The 25,888-nt window shown below is 45.1% G+C and overlaps 1 protein-coding gene across 19 annotated transcripts in view; it reads right to left on the reverse strand.

Annotated features, from left to right (window-relative positions):
- LOC147023891 (signal-induced proliferation-associated 1-like protein 2) overlaps positions 1-25,888 on the reverse strand; it is a 389,701-nt gene that overhangs the window by 218,421 nt on the left and 145,392 nt on the right. The window lies entirely within an intron of this gene.

Raw genomic sequence — 25,888 nt, forward strand, 5'->3', positions numbered from 1 at the left:
AGCAACCCAAACAAAGGGATCAAGCGTGCACATTCAACATCAGGATGCCTGGTGTTGGCTTTGTGGTTAGGGTGGCGGCTTGGGATCCTCGGGTCCTGAGTTCAAGCCCCGTTGGCCGCTGAATTAAAAATACACCAGGAGTTTGACTCAGCCTGTCATCCTTCCGAGGTCGGCAAAATGAGTACCAGTGTACTGGTAAGGGGGACACTGCATCAGCGGCATAGCCGCGTCCCAACCAATGATGCAACCAGCAGCCACAGGCTGCACTCGAAAGAGAGATTCAACATCAGCATGTGACAAGGTCTCGAGAGTTCCACAGAAGGGAAATTGGTCAGGTATTTCAAGAGAAAAAACATGCAGGAGTTTATTGGTCGGTAATACCCAATGTGCGAACCTCCAAGACAGGACAGCAGTTTTCTTTGGGATGAGAACATGGTAAAAGGCTTTCCAGTTCAGTTGGAAGGGGTATTCTGGAGGCAAGTAGTTGTGCCACTTCCTTGACTACCAAGTTCCTATGGAAGGTCGAATTGCTTTCACACAGGCCTGGTATATATGACGTTTTCTTAGACCTACTTGTGGTGTGATTCCAAAATGTATTTTTGGTAAATATTTTACAATTGAACCAGAAATCATGACAGTGGGAGTGAGTTCGAGATTTGGGAAGAGAGGATTTGATTCGCTAACAGTTGAGCTATCGCCAGTGCGATGAGATCTCCCCCAGTGTACCTTAACTCTCCGGTACACCTGAAGTACTTCACATAATAAAAAAGATACTTGGTGGTAGGACCGTATGCCAACCTTGGTTGCTAGTTCTGCAGCACTCAACCATCTCATGTTGTCAATCATTAGATCAGAAACGCAATGGACACCGTTCTGAATAAACTGATCGATAAAAGAACGCTCCGTTCTTATTCTTTTACAAAGAGAGTTGTAAAAACAGAGGTTCGTTCAAAAACAGATCTTTGGTGTAGGAAAGATAGTCACGGTAGACTATAAAAACACGCCAAGCATTTAAAATGCTATTATAAAAAGGTGGAAGCAAGGACAAATCAATACATTTCATATTCGTTAAAATAATCCTGATGAAAAGTCAAGCATACCAGCTTGACGAAGGATGAGAAGGGCGGCGGACCTCCAGACTAAGTCCGACGGACCATAGAGAAGCCGCCAGATTGAGGCGACGCCAAAGGCCATTGCCCTGCACGCAATATCCACAAGACCCTGTCCACCTTCCTCCAATGGAAGATTCAGGATCTGTGGACGAAGCCAGTGTTTTCCACTCCAGAAAAAATTTGTTCAGGTTTTCTGTATGTTCAACAAAAAATGTTCAGGAGGCGGTATGGCTTTGATCCTGTGCCACAATAGAGATGCTGCTAAGTTGTTGATGACCAGGACTCGGCCTCGATAAGAGAGCAAAGTCAGTAAGCCTTTCCATTTCAGCAGCTTTTGTTCGAGGGCTTCAGCGAGACCCTCCCAATTCTTTTCTTGTGTTGCTGCATCACCGATGAAAACGCCAAGGTACTTCATTCCGTTGTAAGACCAGGTGAGGCGTTCCAGAAGAATAGGCATGGGCAGCTGGCATGGGCCGATCCACAGTGCCTGGCACTTGTTCCAGTTTATTGCAGCTGAAGAAGCTAAACCATAATAGTTCAAACAGTCCACCAGTTTCTTGATCTCCTTGCTTGTGCGTACAATGGCACAAATATCATCAGCATAGGCAGAAACTTTCACAGGTTTTACTTGCAGCTTTGTGTAACCAGTTAAGAAGCTGCGCACTTTGATTAGGAGAGGCTCGATAGTAAGAGTACAAAATGCCAGACAAAGGACATCCTTGACGTATACGCCTTCCAACCTTTACAAGTGAAGTCAATTTAGAGTTTACTCTGAGTACTGAGGAAATGCCATAATAAAAAAGTTTTATAAGGGAGGTAAACTTAGGACCAAGTCCAAAACACTCGAGAACCTTGAAAATATATGCATGACTGACACGGTCAAAAGCTTTCTCTTGGTCGAGCACAATCAAACAAAGATTATCATTTTTAGCTTTACACACATCCCAAAGATCTCTTATTAGGAATATGTTATCATGTATCTGTCTGTTTGGGATACAGTAGGACTGATCACTTTGAATCAAAGATTCTAGAAGGGGGGAGATGCGTCGAGCTAAAGCTTTGGAACATATTTTATAGTCGGAAGTTAAAAGAGAGATTGGGCGCCAGTTGCCAATCAGCTGAGGGTCCCCTTTTTCGGTAATAAAGTAATTACTGCTCTACGACAGCTCATTGGCAATTCCCCACATTGTAAAGAACTAGTAAAGACCTCCAAAAGCTCTGGACCTAATAAGGACCAAATGGATTTGTAAAACTCGACTGTGAGGCCGTCTAGTCCAGGAGATTTTCCAGTCGGCAGAGAAGCCAGCGAGAGTGTAAGTTCTTCCAAGGAAAGTAAGGAATCAAGCTAGTCCCTTTGAGTAGCACTTAACATGGGGAGATCAGACGTGAAATATCGTATCGCATCATTGTCAACATCGTTTGCCTTAAACACGTCTAAGAAGTTATAGATCTCCCTCTTTATGCTATCTTGTGATGTCACGATGTCCCCAGTTGAGAGCCTTAGGGTTTCAATTTGCCTTTGATGGGTGGTCTTTTTATCAAAATGAAATAAAAATTTTGTTGGCGAGTCCAAATTATTAATCTGATCCATCCGTAATCGGATCATAGCACCTTTCACTTGATAGTCAACAAGATCATTTAAAAAGGCCTATTTTTCCAGTAGCAGATGGTTATTTGTTGTACTGGGGTTGTTTGCAACATCATATTGTAATTTCAGTATTTCTTTTTCGAGTACAATCCTTTCCTTTTTTTTACACTAAAAGATGAGAAGTGATTGAACTGTTGGCAAAAGATGGCAATCTGTGCCTTTGCGTAGTCCCACCATGATCTAGGGTTACTTAAACTGTTCTTTCGTTCGATGAGGGTATTCCAAAACACCCTAAAGGCTTCACAAAAAGTAACATTCTCTAGTAACATGACGTTAAACTTCCAATACGGACTGCCATGTTGCTGCAGAGCAAGCTTAAAGGAGAATGTTGTCACCGGATGATCAGAGAAAAGAGAGGGCACGATATCAGATTTTAAAATCTTATCAAGCATTGAAGCATTGACATAAATTCGGTCTAACCGGCCTGGAGTGTGTCTCTGGGACACACATCTTAACCAGGTGAACTGACATTGTCTGGGGTGTTGGATACGCCAAACATTCATGAGTCCCACAGTTTTTATATTTTTTTTCCAAAGTTTTGGCAGATTTTGGATGTGGCTCCACACTGTTTCTGTCTAAAGTAGGGTCAAGGGGACAGTTGAAGTCACCACTCATTATAAAGCAGCAGTTCAAATCAATTGTGCTTAGAAAGGCCTCGAGTTTCAGGAAGAAGTTATACTTTTCAGCATTTTCATTGGGGGCATAAATGTTTACAAAAATAAAGATTGATTGTTGGCAATGAACTGAATACAAACCAGACGTCCAGGAATTATTTCATTATAATGAACTTGTGAGAGCGTTAATGAAGGAGAGACAAAGAAAGCAATCCCGGCAGTGAAGGAATTGATATTGTTACGGATTTGGAAGCCATTTGCACACAAACAGACAGCAGTCCCTAAGCTTAGTTATTTCGATAAGTATGTGTTTATATTTAGGGTCCCGTCCCTTATGTCTAATGGGAATTTTGTATGTGCGCTGCGAGTTATTTTTTAGTTAGAATTAACAACATCCTCCCTCGCTCCTGCCACCATCGGCCTTCCTCACGCGCATGCGTGCCGAGCACAGACGTGGGCAGGGCTTCCATCGCCTCAGATCGGAGCCCCGCTCCAAAAAAGGGCATGGAGTGTTTCCTCTGCCCAATGAGCCAAGGGCGAGCATCGCACGCGCGCCCGAGCCAATGAGAAGCCAGAACGCCCAGGAATAACTCGGGTGGTGAGCAGTCGGTCTGAGTGGCTTGGTCTTGGTCATGGTTCAAGCAGTCTTGGTCGTGGTTCAAGCGGTATTGGTCTTGGTGGTCTTGCGGTCAGTCGAATGAGAAGGGTTAGTGTCTGGGCTCGTCGCCATTGCTCCTGTTTCGCCCCACGTTGGGTGCCGTATCCTCGTCGCCGAGTCTGGAGTCTCGGCTGCTCGGCATACAAGCTCCCACGGACCACGGGTCCCACACGTGCAGTCGCGGGCCTAACCGCACGAGGCAGTCAGGTACCAACAGGACCCTGGTCCCCAGCTCGCCTTCCCTCCTGGGCTGAGAGGCCGAATAAAGAACCGACGGGGTCCATTTCTTTTGGGTGTGTGTGTGTCTGTGGTGCCCGCCCTGTAAGTAGAGACTGTTAAGTGCCTGTATTCATTGTAAATTGCATTTCTTTTATTCGGATAACTCTGCTCTGTGTCTCCCTCCCTATTGCAAATAAATATCTGTTAAATGTTCCAGTTCGTTGCCTGTTGTTTCTACCGTTGACCCAGCATGGTGTGGGCCTGAGAAGTAGTAAGGCCGTTCGTGCGGTAAATTGTTCATTTGGACCAACGGCTCTTGGTAATCCCCCGCTCGGTTTACACCCAGATCGGGCTCGGTAAACGGCCCGTTCCACCAGAGGTCCGTTGAGGGTGTGGTTTTCCCCGGTAGTGAGACGACGTGGGTACTTAGGTATATTGAAATTAGGCAAATAACCCTACCCCACGCCGTCAAAATATTGGCGAACACGGTCTGCTAAGGGACCCATGACCTTCGGACTTATCCGAGAGTCACGACCTAAATTCTGGGGTGTTCGGTGGAGATGACCCTACTGCTCCCCCTAGTGGTCATTTATCGCCACCGAACCCTGGCCCACAACAAATTGGTGATCAGGAGTGTCATACGTCCCCTCCGCCTCCATAGAAAAATTCACGGGATTCAGATCAGGGGTGTATGGAGCAACACCCCCCTCCCCCACCGTTCCCTCCAAATTAAGAGCGTTTTAAATTGTTCTCAGATGCATCATGGCGGGCCAAGACGGGCTGGAGCAGGTGGGTGTAGAGATAATGGTAAAGGAACCAGTAGCCCAGGACGCCCCCATGCAAGAAGACATCTCCCCGCAGCCAAACCCAGAGGTTGTAATGTGCGCGGGAGGGGTGGCGTATAATTCCTCCCTCCCTCCCCGATCCCTGCCGGTTCCACACACCATCATGGCGGGTCAGCTCCGCCGAGTCCACTGGACATGAGCCAGTTGTTAGAGTTATTGACGCAAAGAATGGACGCGAATGCGCAACGAATGGATGCAAACATGCAAGAACAGAACAACAAAATGGATGCGAATGCGCAAAGGATGGACCGGAACTTGAAAGAAATGGAAAATAAGATGGATGAGATGAGGGGTGATATGCGAACACAGAAAGGGGAAATGCAGAGCATGGGGTTGAACCACGGAAGAGCACATACCTCTGCCAGGCTGAACACGATGTTTTGTAGCCCGCTGATGGGGCAGATCTGCATCTGTACCTGAACCGAAATTTAATCGACTTGTTCTTATCACCTCCCCAACTCATCCACCAAGTTTTGTGGAAATCCATCCATAACTTTTTGAGACCGTGTCACATACTGTGTTGTTCTTGGCCCTATCTCTCAATGGTGAAGAATCACTTAAAAAAATTTCTTGTGTTCAGATGTGGATTGGGATCTTCAAAAAATCTAATAAATTCGTCGTTGCCACACACCCAACCTGTCCAACAAATTTTGTTTGAATACGTCCATAATCTTTTGAGATATCCTACTCACAGACAGAGAGACAAAGACAGACAGATAGACAGGAGAAACAGACAGACAAACAGTGGTGAAAACAACCTCCATCCACCTCCAGTGGCAGAGGTAATGAAAGGGGGTATCCGAGACAGACGATTGGAAAAAGGGAAGCTATGGATTATTGTCGACTACATTTTGAAGGGGATTTCAAGTAAATCGTACAACTGGAGCACTTCTGCATCGGAACTTTCTTTTGGCAAAGTTGACAGTGCAACATGAAAACTTGGCGGGCAAAAAGACCGACGACCGGCACCTAAACACATCCATGCAACATAATACATTTGGTGACACACACACACACACACGAGATAAAAAGCCAGGCCGAACAGCCTTTTCCTGTCCTAGTTCGTTTGCATGGAAGCAGGCCGGTGCAACGTGATTGAATAGACTCCTCATCGTTTGAAACGATCATTCGACGCAATCGCAGATCTTCTCTTCAAGAGGAGAATTTAAAAGTTTCGAAATCCAAGATCAGGGTGTATTCCCAGATCCTCCAAACTGGGTGCAATTCTCCACGAGCCACCAGGGGTGCCAGAAATCGTCAACATATGGAAGAAAAAAACAAATAAATCTTAAGTTAAAGCGTACAGCGAACAGGAGCGAACCAAGCGGGCAGGCAATACGATGCGGGAGCGACGTCTGTGCGGTTTCAGGTTAAACTGCAATGCAGTCCATGCTGACAATGTATCTGCCAAATGTTGGGAAAATTACAACCGGACTGATGGAAAAAAAACTCCCCCCCCCCCCAAAAAAAAAAAACCAGCAGCTCGTGGAAAACTGCAGGAGCCAAGCAGTGTAAGGCTTTGTAGCAAATGCATGATGAGGTTAACCAAGGTCTTCAAAACCTGCATCAAGCACATTATGGATCACATTCGGATTGGCAACAGTGAACCAGCAGATAAAAGAGGATGAACAAGCAAGTCAATCGCAAATGAACACCATTGCATGCTATATCCTCCATTATGTGTTCAATAAAACAACTTGTCCAAAAGTGACAATCCTCAAACGAGTCGAGGTTAAAACATACAACAGCAGAGAGATCATCGGGGTTCATCAAATGAACAGTTGGTATTCACCATTTGATTTCTTACAGGTCCCGAGGCTCGAGTAGAAACCAAACAGGGGGTGGGGGGGGGGGGCAATGGATGAATGGACAAAATGGGGCGATGGTAAAGCAGTGGTACAGCAAACAGATGTGCCACAGCACGAGAGGAATTGTCGGAAAGGGTCGGAAGAGGATCTCAGCAGGTGCAGTGAAGCTCACGAGTTGAAATGGAAATGAGGCGGACCATGAGGTAGGTGGTGGTGGTGGTGCTGGTGGGGAATCAGACTCAAAATACAGTTTGGTCGAGCTGGAGATGACACACTAAGGAAAACAGTTGAAACAGGTGAGAAAAAGATAGGTTTGAAAAAAAGAAAAAAAATGCTGAGCATCAATCAAAGAAGCGGCACATACCATATATAAAGTGTTTGGTACGACTTGGTCGGGGTGGGAATCGAACCGCCAACCTACCAGACTCGGAGCGGACGCTCGAACCATCATGAGGTTTTGCCATTTTTGACAATCCGATTATTCACGGAACACATCACGTCATTTATCATTTTGTGGATGAGAACATTGGCTGAAAAACATACAACTCGTCGATTCGGTCAGTTACGGTTGTGGTGGTCTCCACAGAAATTACTGGGATATTTAGACGCTGCATTCTCCTTTGGATACAAAGTCGAGGTTCATGGAAGAGCTAGAACACAAAACTGAACACAGTTTACTGCTTCCGTTAATTGTTATTTTTGTTTTTAGCCGCGTCTTGCGTAGCGAATGCTGCTCGAAGAGAGCTCGGCGTTGTTCTTCTTCTTGTTGTGAAGACAAAAACTTTATATTCGGACTCGGCTCTTTTATATACACGATCCGGATCTCCTTAAATACTAAACACCTGTACACATCCTCGCATTGACGGTACCTTTTGAGAGCGTCTATCATGAACTTTTAAATATATTCGGACATTTGCTTTAAAGTTTCGAAAAGTTCTCGTTACTATTTAAAGATTATTCCATTTATCGTATTGTAATTTCATAAATGCACTATATTTCGGAAATACGAAAATACACTATGACGGGTCTCGCTATTGGCTTAATCAAGGCACGTGACAAAATATCGGAAGTTGTTGTTGTTGTTGTTGTATTTTTGTTTGTTTGTTTTTTTAGCCGACAAAACCTTTAGGACACTGCTCTTGGACACATTTGTACTTGTTTTCTTAAAAGGATGTCACATGAAAAAGTTGATTGAACTGAGTAAGTCTTCTTCTTATTATTACTATTCTTCTTGAAAGGACACCATTATCCCACCTCTCTTGTGGGGTCGGCCGGGGGAAGCTTGGTCCAAGTCTTCACGAACCAGCTGGCCAGGCCGGACGTTCGACTACTGAGCCGAGGAATTTTGAATTTGGCCACGGTGCCAGTGATAGCTCGCCTACTCTTCGCGAAGGATGCCACGGGATCATTAACGTCCACCAACTAACGACGGCAGACAGGATGGCCGTTTTACGTTCCGTGAATCCCCAACATTCGCTGATTCGACACTCACGGACCACGCGTATTCGCGGTTTATGAAATGTGATCTGCATCTACGTTTGCGGCCCCTGTTCTTAACCTACTCACGTTTTTTAGCAGGCATGTAAACCATCTTCCACCAACCGCATGCATCAAGCCGCTCTGATGCCATCTCTCACCAGCCATGCACACAGCAGCTCTACTCACGCATACACCACTTCCAGCCATGCAGAACCCATCTCCCACCAGCCGTGCACATAAAGCAGCTCTAAAACCATCTCTCACCAACATCACCCATCACCACCCCCACAAACAATGGTCACGCCACTCATCCCCTCCTCAATCTACCCACAACCTCCTGTAGAGCTGAGGTGCTGCAGGAGATGAGGGTAGTCGCTGACAGATTGTAAGATGCCGACCAAGCGATGGAGCGGTACCTCCGGTTTAAGAGGGGTTTGGATGATGTTCTGGTCCCGTACAAGGAGCTACACAGAAACCTGCAGCACTCAGTAAAATAGCTGTCGATTACCCATTTATTTATTTATTTATTTTCACTCCGACCCCTCCACGTCAACACCATCAGCGCCCTCACTTGTATCCCCTTTGGTGTGCGACTCATCTGCACCCTCACCTGCATCCTCTTCAGAGGAGTTCACTGGATTCTAACTCATCATCATAATCATAATCATCACATCAGAAGTTGTTTTCTTTATTTATTTATTTATTTTTAAGAAACTGCAATCATGTACATTCGTGTTCGTTTCATTTTAAAATTTCCCCTCATCAATCACGAACCGCCGGGAACCTATCCCCCTTTTTCCCATTGAAATAATTTCAGGAACGCATCCCCCGTGAATGTCAGGGCGTTTCTGTACATCCAAGTGATGGCACACACACACACTGATAAGTCACCTTGCCTGTGAAACACCGGGGTGACAGTTTATTGCTGTGTCGGGAATCCAACCCAAGCTCGACAGCTTAGAGGCAAGTGTGCATACCTCTAGTCCATCCTATCGGTCTGTACTGAGTAATTCTGAATTATTGAAATAAGTTTCATAATTCACTTTAAAAAAAAAAATATATATATATATATATATATATATATATATATATATATATATATATATATATATTAACTCGACTAGTGATGAACCCATCCTTACAGACGCGCTCATCCCCCTAGAAATGGCGCATTTTAGTAAGACTCGTTTTGCCCCCTCCGACCTCTGACCGGGAACGGCACTCCACAACTATATACTCTGTGTAGGCTATAAAATTTAGTCATGAAACCCCCCCCCCCCACCAACATGTCGAATTAACAATGGAATTGTTCAAAGACCGACTACTGCAGCATTCATTCCGAGTGCCTTTTTGGCATGGGGGATGTGCAGAACACTTGATTGAAAGTTTCCACGTCATATAATTGCCTCAAGCAATAAAATCGTTCAGCACATGCAATGAATGCACCCCCTTAGGTTTTTAGAGGTGACGCAAGGCATTCTCAACAAATTTGTTCGTCTTTCCGAGACACCAACGTGTCGATCATCCAAAAAAAAAAAAAAACGCACCGATTACATTATTCAACGAGAAGGGCACTCGGCTGAACAGTTTATTGTTTTGTTTCGCACAGAGACGCCACATCTGCCATCCGTACCTTAACCAAAATCGAATTGGTTGATTGTTGTCACGTACCCAACCTGTTCGCCAAATTTTGTCACAATCTGTCAACAACTTTTTGAGCTTTCCTGCTCACAGACAGACAGACAAACAGAGGTGAAAATATGACCTCCGTCCACCTTTGGTGGAGATACCGATCCACACAATGCCACGCTAGTCAGAAAATGAGAGGAATCAAATAATTGGACACCTTTGGGTCGGGACTTCCATCAGCCATGTTGCCAAGCTCTTTATCGTGTGGACATGAAGTGCTTATGATCTCAAAAGACGTTATCGAGCCACTGGATCACCAAGAGATATGCCACGCAGCGGACGTCCCGGGTTAACGACTCACGTTCAGGACCGATACATTAGCATGCCGCATCGACGCAAATCGGTTTCAAACTGCCCAGAGTACGGCAAACACACTCCGTGGACCTCAATACGGTGATTGGACATACCCTGGTTTGAGAATGTTACTTCCATGTCGGATCCCTCTGTGAAAACATTCACCACAACGCAGCATCACGCGATTAGGTCACAATGACATGGACATGTAATTAAATATTCAACACTTGAGTCTGTCAGAGGTTTTTACCTCATCGGTGTCCCACGATGTCACAAATAAATTGCATCAACAACAATGACCTGGCCCTCCTCACCGCCAATCCTGAATACAACCGCCTAAAACCTTCTCGTTCACAGCCTGAGTACAACCAGCAGTTTGTCAATTCGTTCCATGAACCAGTTAGCAGTGCACTGAAGTGAAACACAAAAACAAAACAAATAGACACTTCTTAAATATAGTATGACACTCATCATTCAATTACCCACACTTGTCAAATGTAAATCCATTAAAGTCCCAAGGCACACCGCCATGAAAATTCAACAGGAACAAAAAGGAACACTTGGCAGATGAATGAATGGATACAAGGGTAGTTATAGGTTGTGAGCAAAGGTGAAAACACATCACAAGAACATAGATATAAAACTAGAAAGCATCTGAAAATGCAAAGCCTGTCCGCTTGGAATTCGGCCTTCTTCTTCTTCTTCTTCTTCTTCTTCTTCTTCTTCTTATTACTAGTGCGTGGCCGTACGTACAAAAAGAAATAATAATAATAATCTTTCAAACCGCGTGCCAGAAACAACAACCACACAGGCCGTTCCGTCGCTCTTGCGTGCCCGTACATGCAAAAAAAATTTTTTTCAAACCGCGTGCCAGAAACAACAACCACACAGGCCGTTCCTTCGCTCGCGCATGCCCATACATGCGTGGCCGTACGTGCAAAAAAAACATTTCAAACAACCGCACAGGCCGTTCCTTCGCTCTCGTAAACGACGACTTGATTGGAGCATTGTATTTATCTATAAATGCACATAAGAAATCGAGAAATTATTAGAATACAGTAAGTCATCACTATCCGGAAGTCCGTACGTTGTAACCCGTAATGGGGAACGTATTCTAACTTGGTCATAACTTGGGAAACACTTGTCCGATTAATTTCAAACCTTTTGAAAGGCAAACAAACAGAGATTGCTGGAATTATAGATAGATAGAAGATAGATACTGTGGGTGCAAACCGCCAATCAACGTGTCCTGTCATTGGTAACTAAGGCAGCCTTTCCCCATCGGCCATGCCTACGCAGCAACGTGTCCTGTCATTGGTTGGTAAATAAATGGCCATAACTTGGGAACCACTTATCCGATTAATATCAAACCTTGAAAAGGCACATACTCAGGTCCCCAACAATATACCTGGCAAGTTTCAATTAGATCGGACCGGTGGTTGTCGAGAAACAACGGTCACACACACACATACACACACACACACACACACACACACACACACACACACACACACACACTGCTGGAATTATAGATAGATAGATTATGCTGAATGCTACCTTTTAACCTTTTGACCAAATTATTAATTTGTCTTCTCCATATTCTCATCAAGCTATGTTGAAAATTTGATAACAAAAGCTAAAATGATGATAAAAATTTTCAGGTCAATTGGATTAATAATGATGATTTTATGTTACGCTGACCTTTGACCTTTTGACCAAATTATTAATTTGTCTTCTCCATGTTCTCATAAATGCATCTATCCATTGGGACTATACTCTGTGCAGAGCGTTGGTGCTGCCTAAGCAGTCTCCTTGGCTATTGGGTACAATACTGGACGGGTCGCCACTCCGACACAGTATACCAGCAAGCTGGCCGACCACAGAAGGATGGCAGGTAGAGACAGGTAGAGGAAGGATGACAGGTACAACTCAGTATTAATTCAACAGCCGAGTAGGATTTGAACTCGGGATCTTCGGATCCCAATCCCACCACCCAAACCATTAGGCCAACACCAGGCATATCATTATCATAAAGCTATGTTGAAAATTTGATAACGAAAGCTCAAATGATTATTTTAAATTTCAGGTCAATTGAATTGGACGGACACACACACACACACACACACACACACACACACACACACACACACACACACACACACACACACACACACACACACACACACACACACACACACACACACACACAACCCCGTCTCTCCGCTGCATGTGGGACGAGCTAAATATGCCAATGCAATGAGAACAGCAACACCACTGCTAATACCCTGGCATTGATTACAATCCTAACACGTGAGTCATACTATTATAACTACACATCACAGCTGTGTCAGTGGCCACCACCCCACACATACAGCACTCTGTGGCTATGAAAATAACGATGAGCATCATTCCACTGAGATGGTCGTAAAGCATCAAAGGCTATGCAAGTTGACGAAAGTGACGGACTCGTCTACCTCCAGTGACGGTACTCGAAGGAGCATCGATCCGATGACATGCATAAAACGATGGGGTCAATAAAATCGATTTGAAGATCTACATCTCTAAACATTGCATAGAACCCCTGAGAAATGAACCGGACTATCCTTCTTGCAGGGCCAATAATTGGTTGAGTGCACTGTTAATGGCAGTTTTAAACTAAACGTCTCGGGCAGATACAGATCTTTGTTCACCGAGTTGAATGGGATTTCAAATGGAAGCCTGAACATCGAACCCCTTTTTCTCAGACCATATCATGTGGATAGCCGAGTTTTTATTTAAATTATTTTTCGACATCTCTCAGATCCTTTGTGATCTGATGAGTACACATACAATACGAATTGACACATTCTACAGATTATTTATCTTAATTTGGATTGGTATCGCATTGAACATATTGTTGTGGTTCTGCGAAACTGGCGCTCCCCCCCCCACCCCAACCCTTAGGCAATGGTGCACAACATATTGTTATGGATTCTAACCCGCCGGCGTGCGAACGACCGCGTTTAGCCAATGGCGGCCGCCTCACCCACCGAACGGACAATCCAGTCGCGGCTTTCCGGATGAACGCCGAAAACCAGCCACGGGTGTGTTTTTAACCACACCACAACCTTGTCCGTAATCTACCCGTGCTACAGGGTCAATCGCCGAATTGTCGATATACCTAATTAATCGCGCGGGTAGATTACCGAGAGATTGTACCTCAACGGAGCCGCTGGGACATGAGCCGCTTAATGCAGCTCGCTCCATTTGGGATAACCGAGCGGGGTGTTATCGCGACCCCCGTTGGACCCGATCGCTTTACCGGCTATCTAAAAACCAACTATATTCCGAGTACAAGATGGCAGTTCAATTAGGGAAAAGACGTAACGAACGGGGTACATTTAAACAAGCACATTTATTTACAAACAACACATATGCAGTCATGTATCAATCAAGCAATTTGTCAAAGGAATGCATGTAATACAAGCAAGACGAAGAATGGGGGTATAGGGACAAGACGCGAGCAAGACAAAGAGCTACAACCGTCTATTTACTATGAACAGTCACTTATAAAGTTCTACTTGCGGACATGGCGCCACAACATTCATTCAAAAGAAAAGCAAGGAAAAACCCCAGGACAGACAAGGGGGAGACTGGGCCCCTTGGGGTCTTTATAACACGGAGCCGTGTAGACTGGAGAGGCTCCACGAGACCGGGCTGGCTACCTTCACCTCGCTGGGCGACCCGCGACGTCCCGTCTCCACGACCCACGGTAAAGCACAGCTCGGCAGGCCACGTGCCTCGGCTCCGCTGCTCTACACTCTCTCCTCCTTTCCGCACACCTCCACAACCTCCAGCGCCGACGACTCTCGCTCCGTACAGAGCCAACTCGACAACCCAGAGACAATTGACTGACTGAGAAAGAGAGAGACACAGAGCGCGACCCACACCGAGTGCGACCTTTTGTTCTGCGTGCCCTTTTATCTCCACGGTGCTTCACCCCTCCCTTCACGGCACGCGGGGGAAGAATTCTCGAAGTTTTATTGCTGTTGCCCCCAAGGGGAGGTGTCGCCGGGGGCATTGCCCACCCAAAATGAGGCCCCTACTTTACACCAACTTTGAACCCTGGCTCGATCCACCCCTCCCCCCTCCCGGCACGTGGGAAAGCAGGGAAAGGGGGAGGGGAAGTCCCAGGCGTTATTGTAACTTCTCTCTTCGGCGCTGTGGTTCTGCCCGCACTCCAAGGGGGCAACGGGTTTTCCTACTGTTGCCTTTGTTTCCTTTCTTGATGAGTATCCGTGGTGTAGATGTTATTCGATGTGGAGAGGTTTGTGGTGTGGTTGTTGAAGTCGTGGTGTGGTCATTGAAATGCGGTTGTGGAGAAGGTGATTGTGGTTGTTGTGGAGAAGGTGATGCTGGTGTTTGTGGTGGTCGTGAGGGTGGTGTGGTTGGGCGGTGGTGGTTGAGGTGGTTGTTGTGAAGGTGGTTGTTGTGAAGGTGGTTGTTCGTTGTCTGTGAGGATGTCGGCGTTTGACGAGAAAGTGTGGTGGTGGTGATCGTGGTTGTTGTGGAGCGGTTGGTCCAAAATAACGATAGCGAATGAAAAACGACTAACTCAAAGATCACAGCCCTGATCACACGAATAAATCCATTGGACAACAGTGGGGAAATCTATCTGAACACAGACTTATCGGCATAACTGATCTAAGGACCTATACGGTGCTTTGCGAATTTCCACAGCCATAACAATATCGTGGTCCTGAGATAGTTATTTCATTAGTATTCGTTTTAGATAGCTCTTCCCTTATGTATGGTGGGTTTATGGGACAAAATGTGTTGTGAGGGCTTCAAGGCAGATCCTTATTCCCATTCTTGATCTTACTTATTTTACTTCGCACACATGACGCCTCCTTTCCTTCACGCAAGCATGCAGACCACAACAGGCAGCTTATTTGCATATGCGTGCCATTTTGCGTTCAAACCTCATGCCATTATCAAGCAGACGCTTACCTAAGACCTTCTCCAGACTCGGACCATAACGCTGCAACATTTGTAGAACAATCATAATGCATTTTTAAAAATCCCTACAGCCATCCAAGCTTGCTTACCTTCGCCATTAATTAACTGCCACACCTGCTACCATGCCTCAAAACCACCTCACCATAACTCACCGCTATGAACACCGCAACCACAGTCACCACTGAAGCAACCACAGGGGAAATGTCTGTGAATCAATGGGGGCGCTCGGAAACTCCCAACGCCAATCCCGTCCCGCCTTTAGGTTTTTCCCTTGCCAAACGACTATAAAGCCACCTACAGGAGCGATCTCGGACATTTTTGGGTTTTTTGCATTTGGCTTGGTTGCCAGCACGGGATGGAACGTGGAGCTGAACAGGTGGATGGAGCTCGTGGAATGGAGCAGGTGGAGCGGAGCGCTGGGTGAGCGAGCAATTCAGGCGCCGTGCTGAGCGTATTCATTATGGCCAAGCCAAAACATATTTGTACACATCACGAGGACAATCCTCTCACATATTGGGTGGTCGCGAGACTACCCTTAGTCTCAGGTTTTCCGTCTGTCTGTTTGTTTGTATGTATGTAATGGACAGCTATGGAGCCCAGAGGAATCAACCGATTTTGATGAAACTTGACTGGTAGGTTCATACCAGGATCTAGTTGTATGCTTTTGAGCACCGTTGCTATGGATGCCACCGTTGCCGAGCAACGGGACTTTGAAATTTTTGAAAAATCCCAAAAAATTATTTTTTTCGAAAATCAAAAATCGGCTTCCAGGCTTTTATGGGCACTATAATCAACCTCTTTGTCAAAAAATTTCAGCCCGATCCGTCAAAAACTGTATGACTAGTATGCAATTATGTTGCGACCACCCATGTCGCCTACCGGCTTGTTTTTTTTCTGTGTTTCCAAACACCCTCTGACCCCCATCCTCACTCCCCTCCCCCCAACCCAAATCTTTACACCTTCTTCTTTGCACCTTGTCTGCCAATCGCTGCACAACTCATTTTGCACCTCCCCCGACCACGCACAATCGACATCCTCAGTTTTCTCCCTTCTCACCCCTCCACCTCCTAAGTGACTGGGAAGCGTTGGTCCGTCAACCGCGCGAGGGAACAAGTAGGTTGCAAACACTTAGTCATTTCTTATCTTTCTTTGCTCTCTAACCTTCCTCGGGGAATGAATCTTTAATGCACCAGTAATGTTAAGATTGTATAAGTTTAGTATCAGAATAGCTCTGCCCTGTGTCTTTGTCTTGTAAATACTTGCATTTCTTTTGCCACACAACACCCCCCATCCTTGCCTTCCCCTGCTGTACATATCGCCATTCGCAGACCTGGCATATTCGTGGTTCATAAAATGTGATCTGATAATACATTTGTGGACCTGTGCTTCACATAGTCATGGTTTTTCTGACCCGATTCTGGATTCGCAGCCCAATGCTTCGCGTATTCACGGTTTTTCACGGGATTTTTCATTTCCCCTTATGAATCACGAACCGCCGGCAACCTACCCCCACTTTTCTCATTGAAACAACACACTGACATTCGCGGAAATTTTCAGGAACGTTTCCCCCGTGAATGTCGGGGTCCAACTGTGTGTGTGTGTGTGTGTGTGTGTGTGTGTGTGTGTGTGTGTGTGTGTGTGTGTGTGTGTGTGTGTGTGTGTGTGTGTGTGTGTGTGTGTGTGTGTGTGTGTGTGTGTGTGTGCGATATATATATATATATATATATATATATATATATATATATATATATATATATATATATATATATATACAATTTTTTTTTTCTAATAAACAGCAATAAATTACCACGTGGGGCGAGTGTGAAAAAATCCTGACTCAAACCTAAGGACCTCATTGCCAACGTGGTGACAGCTAGCTGAACTGACTCTTCAGGATAACCTCAGAAGTTTCCCACACAAACACTGCAGGACACACACACACACACACACACACACACACACACACACACACACACACACACACACACACCTGTGAAAAATGCTTGAAGAGCTTGTTTATTTGTTTTCCTTTGTTTCAACAATCAAGTTTTTCTTTAAGATAAGAAGGAATACACCATTAAGGCTTGGCCAAGCCACGAGAAGCCTGCTGCTGTCACTTGTCTGAAAGCTGACAAATTTATATTCAGTCCACAACAACCAGGAAACACTGGCCTGGGAAACCGCAGTGCTTTCTACAGTGCTACCAGTCTTCTCATTTTGGAAACTGTATGACCTGATGGAAAAGGGCTTTGGTTTCGTTGGTTAAGAAAACAAAGCATTCCCATCTCTGGTCTTATGGTGCAGGATTTCAATGCTGCTCATCAACATAAGCCTCGCGGCTTATTCTTCTGAAAATTGGGACCGAGGCAGGTCAATTTAAGCTAAGTTTGCACCACAAAGTGTCGGAAAAAGAAAAGATAAAAACAAAACTTTTATTCCCCCCAAAAAACAAATAATTAAAAAGGGGGCAAAGATATGCAAGGGTCTAGTGCGGATGCACTGATTGGATGTCCAGTAGGAAGTGCTGCTGTAATAAGTGGGTCAGATGTTACAATTCCACGTTCACCTTATTAAGTGCCCAAACCCGTCGACCATCATCGAGATATATCAATGTGTTTGATGAAAAGTGTTTTTGTCACCTCAAAACATGTCCCAATATACCCACCGTCAGCGCCAGAACCTCTGAAACAATAGAAACGTATATTTATATGAAGTGCAATCCAATGAAGGCAGGCATTGCACATTCATTCGAAAAAATAAATCCTGAAATGAAAGGAAATAAACAAGGGGTCACAAAAATGGACTCAAAAGGTCAGCAAACATCTCACGTACCACAATCAAGGTAACATGACGACCACTTGGCCCATCATGCCTATTCCTATATATCCTCAATCCAGCACTCCCACCTCCTGGAGGTGCTAATTACACAGCTTTGGATTGGCCTGATCATCGTCCCCATTGAGCACATCGCTCATGATGTTGAAACGTCAGGTTCAAATCCAATATAGTGAAGTCGTTGCTTGAAAAGAAGGACTACTTGTACCTTGACATGAATTATTACAATGCCACCGTCACACCGACTACCTCGTAACTCACGTAAACGTACACCGAGATCTCCTAATGTCATTGTCCTACATATGCGTAAAGCTACTTCATTCTCCGAAGAGAATTCGGGGCGGAGGCACACAATTTTATGGAATTTGGCCATTGCACTGACGCGCAATGATCTACCCTTTTCAAAATCTGGGTTCACAACTTGAATACACGGATAAAACGGTCGATCCAAAGGATGCCACGCTCTCGAGATGGTGCAATTTTGTGTTCAGGTGATTCATTAACACCAACAATTAACACCAAGAGAGAGAGAGAGAGAGAGAGAGAGAGAGAGAGAGAGAGAGAGAGAGAGAGAGAGAGAGAGAGAGAGAGAGAGATCAACTGACGTCATGAGCCCAACGCATGTGCATCACTCACACTCACTTCTCTCCACTCCTTCCCTTGACAGAACGGTCAAAGCACTCGATCCTCAAGAGGAATACAGGATCAAATACGGCCACGGTAGCGGATCGCAAATGGTCAAACAGGTTTATGGAAACTGAGAAATGTGGCAACAAAATAGCATGACGGTCTATAAAGCATGACAGAAAAGGGGCACAAGCTTGTCAGGCTTGTGAAAATGATGTGGCATTTCGCTGCTCAAACCACAAGCATCACAACAAATATCAATGCCACATGACAGGACAGAAAATTTGGTTGGCAGCCACTGACCTTTCAAATATCAATCTATACTGTAAAGGCACAACTATCAATATAATAAATGTGAGACGTGTACACCTCTGTATCAATATTGTAAAGGTGAGATGTGGCCGAAGCACAAGGCCTGTTGCTGTCACATCGCAGGTAGGTCGGTGGCCTCTGTATTGTTATTCTCGGTTCTCTTTGGGTCGCTCTCTGTTCACCCACACTCTGTTCTTCCTCTATTTTCTCTCCTTCGTGGAATCGTCTTCTGGAAGCTATTCAATTGCATTACTTCCTCCAGGGTTTCAAGCAAGCGGTGCATGCACCACCATCTCATGTTAACCCCCCATCCCTAACTTCAATCTTTTATACCCCATTAACCCTACTGAACCCAACCTCCTCACTCGCAGATTACTGTGCTACCTACCATCCTCTCTTCTTGCGGTCACCTCACTCTTCCATGAGCCTCGATTTTGAATTAAAAACAACACAGTGCTTCTTTTCATCTCAAACTCGTTTGATTTTCTACGATGTCATGGAAGGCTGTTGGGAAATGATGGACAAGTTTTTAGAGGTGAATTAATCCCAGCACATGTGATCATGAATTTAAATGCTCGATTCAGAAAATGGGTCGACTCGATAAATTTGTCTTTTTCGTCCGGGAAAAGGTTGTAGCTTTGAGAATCCACGTTAAAGTTATTTGTGTTTTAGTATCTTTCCCGTAACGAGTTAGGTGCCGACTTGATGGTGCCAATGGTTAGAACGTCTGCTCCGAGTCTGGAGGTCAGCGGTTCAAATCCAATCCTGGCCGAGTCAAAACGAAGACTTCAAAAATGGTACGTGCTTCTTCCTTGTTTGACACACGACTTATCAGAACAATAGAGCATGGACAAACAACCATAGGTTGGCTGTCACTGCACATGCTTGATGGGCCGAATGACCTATTCCTGTGCTGAAGTTCCATGCGAGGTAACCCATGTTATACCATTTTCTTTTCCTTAGAAATCCTCCGACTAAGTTGAGTATCCTCCGACAAATGACAAAATGTTTTTTTTTTTTTCCGACAAAATCCGACAAATGTTTTTGACAAAAAACAAATCCTCCGACTCCGACTCCGACTAAGTGGAGAAATCCTCCACCAAGTACCACCGGGATTACAAAAAAGGGAAATACGTGTGAACCAGAACTACAAAAAAGGGGAAGGGGAGGCATCACCAACTCGTGTAATTGTCGTCACATCTTTATGCTGCTTTTAAACTCTATTCTTGCAGTTTACAACAGACATCAGCATGCTCTGTACAGGTACTTGTACATCATGCAATATAATGACAGGTAGTTGTACATCGTGCAATGTAATGACAGGTACTCGTACATCATGCAGTGTAATGACAGGTACTCGTACATCATGCAATGTAATGACAGGTACTCGTACATCATGCAATGTAATGACAGGTACTCGTACATCAGGCAATGTAATGACAGGTACTCGTACATCAGGCAATGTAATGACAGGTACTCGTACATCATACAGTGTAATGACAGGTACTCGTACATCAGGCAATGTAATGACAGGTACTCGTACATCAGGCAATGTAATGACAGGTACTCGTACATCATGCAGTGTAATGACAGGTACTCGTACATCAGGCAATGTAATGACAGGTACTCGTACATCAGGCAATGTAATGACAGGTACTCGTGCATCAGGCAATGTAATGACAGGTACTCGTACATCAGGCAATGTAATGACAGGTACTCGTACATCAGGCAATGTAATGACAGGTACTCGTACATCATACAGTGTAATGACAGGTACTCGTACATCAGGCAATGTAATGACAGGTACTCGTACATCATGCAGTGTAATGACAGGTACTCGTACATCATGCAATGTAATGACAGGTACTCGTACATCATGCAATGTAATGACAGGTACTCGTACATCAGGCAATGTAATGACAGGTACTCGTACATCATGCAATGTAATGACAGGTACTCGTACATCAGGCAATGTAATGACAGGTACTCGTACATCATGCAATGTAATGACAGGTACTCGAACATCATGCAATGTAATGACAGGTACTTGTACATCAGGCAATGTAATGACAGGTACTCGTACATCAGGCAATGTAATGACAGGTACTTGTACATCAGGCAATGTAATGACAGGTACTCGAACATCATGCAATGTAATGACAGGTACTCGTACATCATGCAATGTAATGACAGGTACTCGAACATCATGCAATGTAATGACAGGTACTTGTACATCAGGCAATGTAATGACAGGTACTCGTACATCAGGCAATGTAATGACAGGTACTTGTACATCAGGCAATGTGATGACAGGTACTCGTACATCAGGCAATGTGATGACAGGTACTTGCACATCAGGCAATGTAATAAAAAAAATGGCTCAGAGAGCCGAAGGGCCTAAAATCAGGAACATGCACATTTACAATGGACTCGAACTTTAGATGTTGCGTTTTCACAAAAGCATTTCCCAGTCGTGCGGTTTTCTTTCAGACGACGGCGGTGGTTAAACATCCACTCGGTGACAATTTCCCTCTACAGTTGGTGCATTTTCACAATTTCCTGTTCAGTAGAGGAGCCTCCTTTCAAAGCTTGAAGTACTTCCCCAAGGCCGGTTGTCTTGTGGACTCCAAACACACAACAGCATGCCAAAGGAACTCACAGAACATCTGTACAAGGTCTTATTTATTTTATTGAAATGAAAACAAAGGGACAAATACATAATTGTCAAACATAATTTCCTCCAGATCACGACACCATACATTACGCAAAGCAGCATTGCATCTCAAGAAAGGTAATTGGCATTTCATCCAGATTTATTTTCAAAATCAGACAAAGACCTTCTTTGGTAGATATGTGCATTTTTGTCTGAATTGACTCAGGTTATCCAATCAGCTGAACAGGAAAACGAAGCATGTGCACAACAGGCGCACGACCACACCGCAGCACAAACTTTCCAATCGCATTTGGCAGCAAAAGCATAACAAAAGATTTTTGTTGTTTTTTTAACAAATGAGAGCAATTTATTCCTCAAGAAGGTATATCTATATTTGAAATTACATTCAATGGACAAAATCAACAGGACGTTGATCGAGGAGTGCTAACCGCTGCGGGAAGTGAGGAGAGGCTGAAGTTTCGGGTATTAACCCTACGTTAGAGCATTTGGTGATTTCATCCGTTGTTCCACCCTTCCAACGATGCAGATCGACACTAGCCTTCACCAGGAAGATGAGTTTTTTTTTTAATTGTTGCATTTTTATTTTGGATGTGTAGTCGAGGCTCATGGAAGATCTAGTACTATTAGATTGAACAGAGCGAGAGAGAGAGAAAAGAGCGCGAGAGAGCGCGAGAGAGAGCGAGAGAGAGAGCGCGAGAGAGCGCGAGAGAGCGCGAGAGAGAGCGAGAGAGAGCGCGCGAGAGAGCGAGAGAGAGCGCGAGAGAGCGCGAGAGAGAGCGAGAGAGAGCGCGAGAGAGCGCGAGAGAGAGCGCCAGAGAGAGAGAGAGAGCGCGAGAGAGAGAGTGCGAGAGAGAGCGTGAGAGAGAGTGCGAGAGAGAGCGCGAGCGAGCGCGAGAGAGAGAACGCGAGAGAGAGAGAGCGCGGGAGAGAGCGCGAGAGAGAGCGCGAGAGAGAGCGCGAGAGAGCACGAGAGAGAGCGCGAGAGAGAGCGCGAGAGAGCGTGAGAGAGCGTGAGAGAGAGCGCAAGAGAGCGTGAGAGAGAGCGCGAGAGAGAGAGTGCGAGAGAGAGAGAGAGCAAGAGAGAGCGCGAGAGAGAGCGCGAGAGAGAGCGAGAGAGAGAGCGAGAGAGCGCGAGAGAGAGCGCGAGAGAGAGAGAGAGCGCGAGAGAGAGAGAGAGCGCGAGAGAGAGAGCGCGAGAGAGAGAGAGCGCGAGAGAGAGAGCGCGAGAGAGAGAGCGCGAGAGAGAGCGCGAGAGAGAGAGAGCGCGAGAGAGAGCGCGAGAGAGAGCGAGAGAGCGCAAGAGAGAGCGTGAGAGAGAGCGCGAGAGAGAGCGCGAGAGAGAGCGCGAGAGAGAGCGAGAGAGAGAGCGAGAGAGCGCGAGAGAGAGCGCGAGAGAGAGAGAGAGCGCGAGAGAGAGAGAGAGCGCGAGAGAGAGAGAGCGCGAGAGAGAGCGCGAGAGAGAGAGAGCGAGAGAGAGAGCGCGAGAGAGAGCGAGAGAGCGCAAGAGAGAGCGTGAGAGAGAGCGCGAGAGAGAGCGCGAGAGAGAGCGCGAGAGAGAGCGCAAGAGAGCGCGAGAGTGCGAGAGAGCGAAAGAGAGCGCGAAAGAGAGAGAGAGCGAGAGAGAGCGAGAGAGAGCGCGAGAGAGAGCGCGAGAGAGAGCGCGAGAGAGAGCGCGAGAGAGAGCGCGAGAAAGAGCACAAGAGAGAGAGAGCGCGAGAGAGAGCGCGAGAGAGAGCGCGAGAGAGAGCGCGAGAGAGAGCGCGAGAGAGAGCGCGAGAGAGAGCCACAATCAAATTCAAGATAACTTAAGAAATGTAGGAGGAGATAGATTTTGAAAATCGTCATTTTGCAACTACATGAAGCAGTTTTCGCAAAATTAAAAGTCACGTGACATGTACGTATTCGAAGATATCGGTATTCTTTTGAATGGACATGAAAGACAAGGTCAGCTGCTATGCAATCACACCATTCACTAACTTTTACCTTGCCCAGTAGAGAATATATAGCCTCCTGAAGGTGGGGCAGTTTTTGCAAACTTTGAAGTCACGTGACGCGAAAACGAAAGCGAAATTCGAAAATCCGTCCCGACAGAATTTAGATATTGTCCCATACATTCATATGCCACAATCAAATTCAAGATCGCTTGAGAAATGTAGGAGGAGATAGATTTTGAAAATCGTCATTTTCGCATTTTTTGCCAACTTTGAAGTCACGTGACACGAAAACGAAAGCGAATATTGAAAATCCCGCCTGACCAAATTTAGATATTGTCCCATAGATTCATATGCTACAATCAAATTCAAGATCGCTTGAGAAATGGCGGAGGAGATAGATTTTGAAAATCGTCATTTTCGCAACTTCAAAGGCCTCGTGACCTTGACCTTGACCTTCGGTGACCTTGAAAGTCATACCATCGTGTACGTCTCATCGACCTCTATCAGGATCACTCATGACCAGATCTCCCGCTTCAACTTCATAGTGAACGGACGGACGGACGATTCGAAGGACATCGACACCCATATTATTAGGTCATGCTCGAAGAGATGACCTAAAAAGGAAATTATGAAATAACTTTCAGGGGTAGTCAGCGTTACCCGGTCTATTTTTTTGTGGGGGCCGAAAACGCTTCCCTCCACACACTAAGGCATCGGATCGCTATACACTTCCCTATACCCACGATAGAGCGATTAAAAGAAGAAAAAAAAATCCCCAAATATCCAACTTTTATTTTTTTCAAAACTTTCAAAAAGTTTTTTTTTTAAACCTAAAACACTCTGGCGTTTTCCTTCAAAAAAAAAAAGCATGAACCATTTTAAAAGTGTTTGGTACAACTCGGCCAGGGTTCAAACCACAGACCTCACAGACTCAGAGCGGACAGTCTTAATAACGAGTTATATGCAAGGAAGTTCAACACAAGAGGAGGCCATTCAGCCCTAAAAGCCTGTGCATTGGTCGCCAACATACGCTTGTTTGTCGATTCTCGAGTCCAGCCTTTGTAAATGCTGAGTATCAACCGAGGAAGCGGCACAGACCATTTTTAAAGTCTTTGGGATGACTCGACCTCCCCAACTCAGAGCCGACGCTCGAACAATGACGCCACCAAGTCTGATTCACAGTACAACATGTATCGCGTTTTCAATGCAATATTTTCAAAGAATCAATTTCAGCAAAAAACTTCGCATCAAGTGGAGCGAGTTTTACATTTACCGTTAAAAAAAAAACTCAGAGTTGCTTCCAATAACATTAATACCAAAAAGCAAAAACACCTTCTCAAGTAATCCCTCGTTACTGGCACATTACGACTTGGTTGGGGGAAAAATATTTCATAAATAAGAAACACCGCTAATGTGTGAGGTTAATCAAATAAACTTACAAGTCTCATCAACTCGTTTCTGTTTGCAGAACACGCCTGCATGATCGGGTATGTTACATCATTCAAAAACAAAGGTGTCGTACATCACGACTGTCTGTGATCACGAAATGTACATCTCAGGAAATTTTCAAACTTAAATTGCATCGAAAATACTCTTACAATGTCTGTTCTGATATTTATATGATATATGTCTGAGAGCAAAGAAGAACAAAGAAGAGCGTAGTGTATCTGAAACTATTTGTCACATCAGCAAACTCACAAACTACTCATTAACACAATGTGAGGTTTCTCCAAACATTTGCCACCGGCTGGTGAAAAAAAAAATCCACACAGATATATATGTGTGTGTGTGTGTGTGTATATATATATATACATTCCCCCATATGAACACATTTGACACTGAAAATTTTCCTAAAACCTTCAATAATAATCATCCGGAATGCTAAAAACATCCGGACAAAGGTTCCAAAGTAATCCACATTAATTTGCTGTCGGTATCGCAAGCCATTGTGGTCTATCTGGCATTATGGGCTGCTTCAATCATAGCAGTACAATTCAAAATTTTGACAATACACACACATCTCGTTATTTTTCCACACACAACTGTTCCAAACAATTCAATCACACACACACACACACAGACACACACACACACAGACACACACACACACACGCACACGCACACGCACCATATCATTACACA

This window comes from Eptatretus burgeri, chromosome 7 (genome assembly GCF_056783735.1).
Source record: "Eptatretus burgeri isolate ZD-2024b chromosome 7, Ebu_testis_v1, whole genome shotgun sequence".
NCBI classification, from domain to species: Eukaryota; Metazoa; Chordata; class Myxini; order Myxiniformes; family Myxinidae; genus Eptatretus; species Eptatretus burgeri.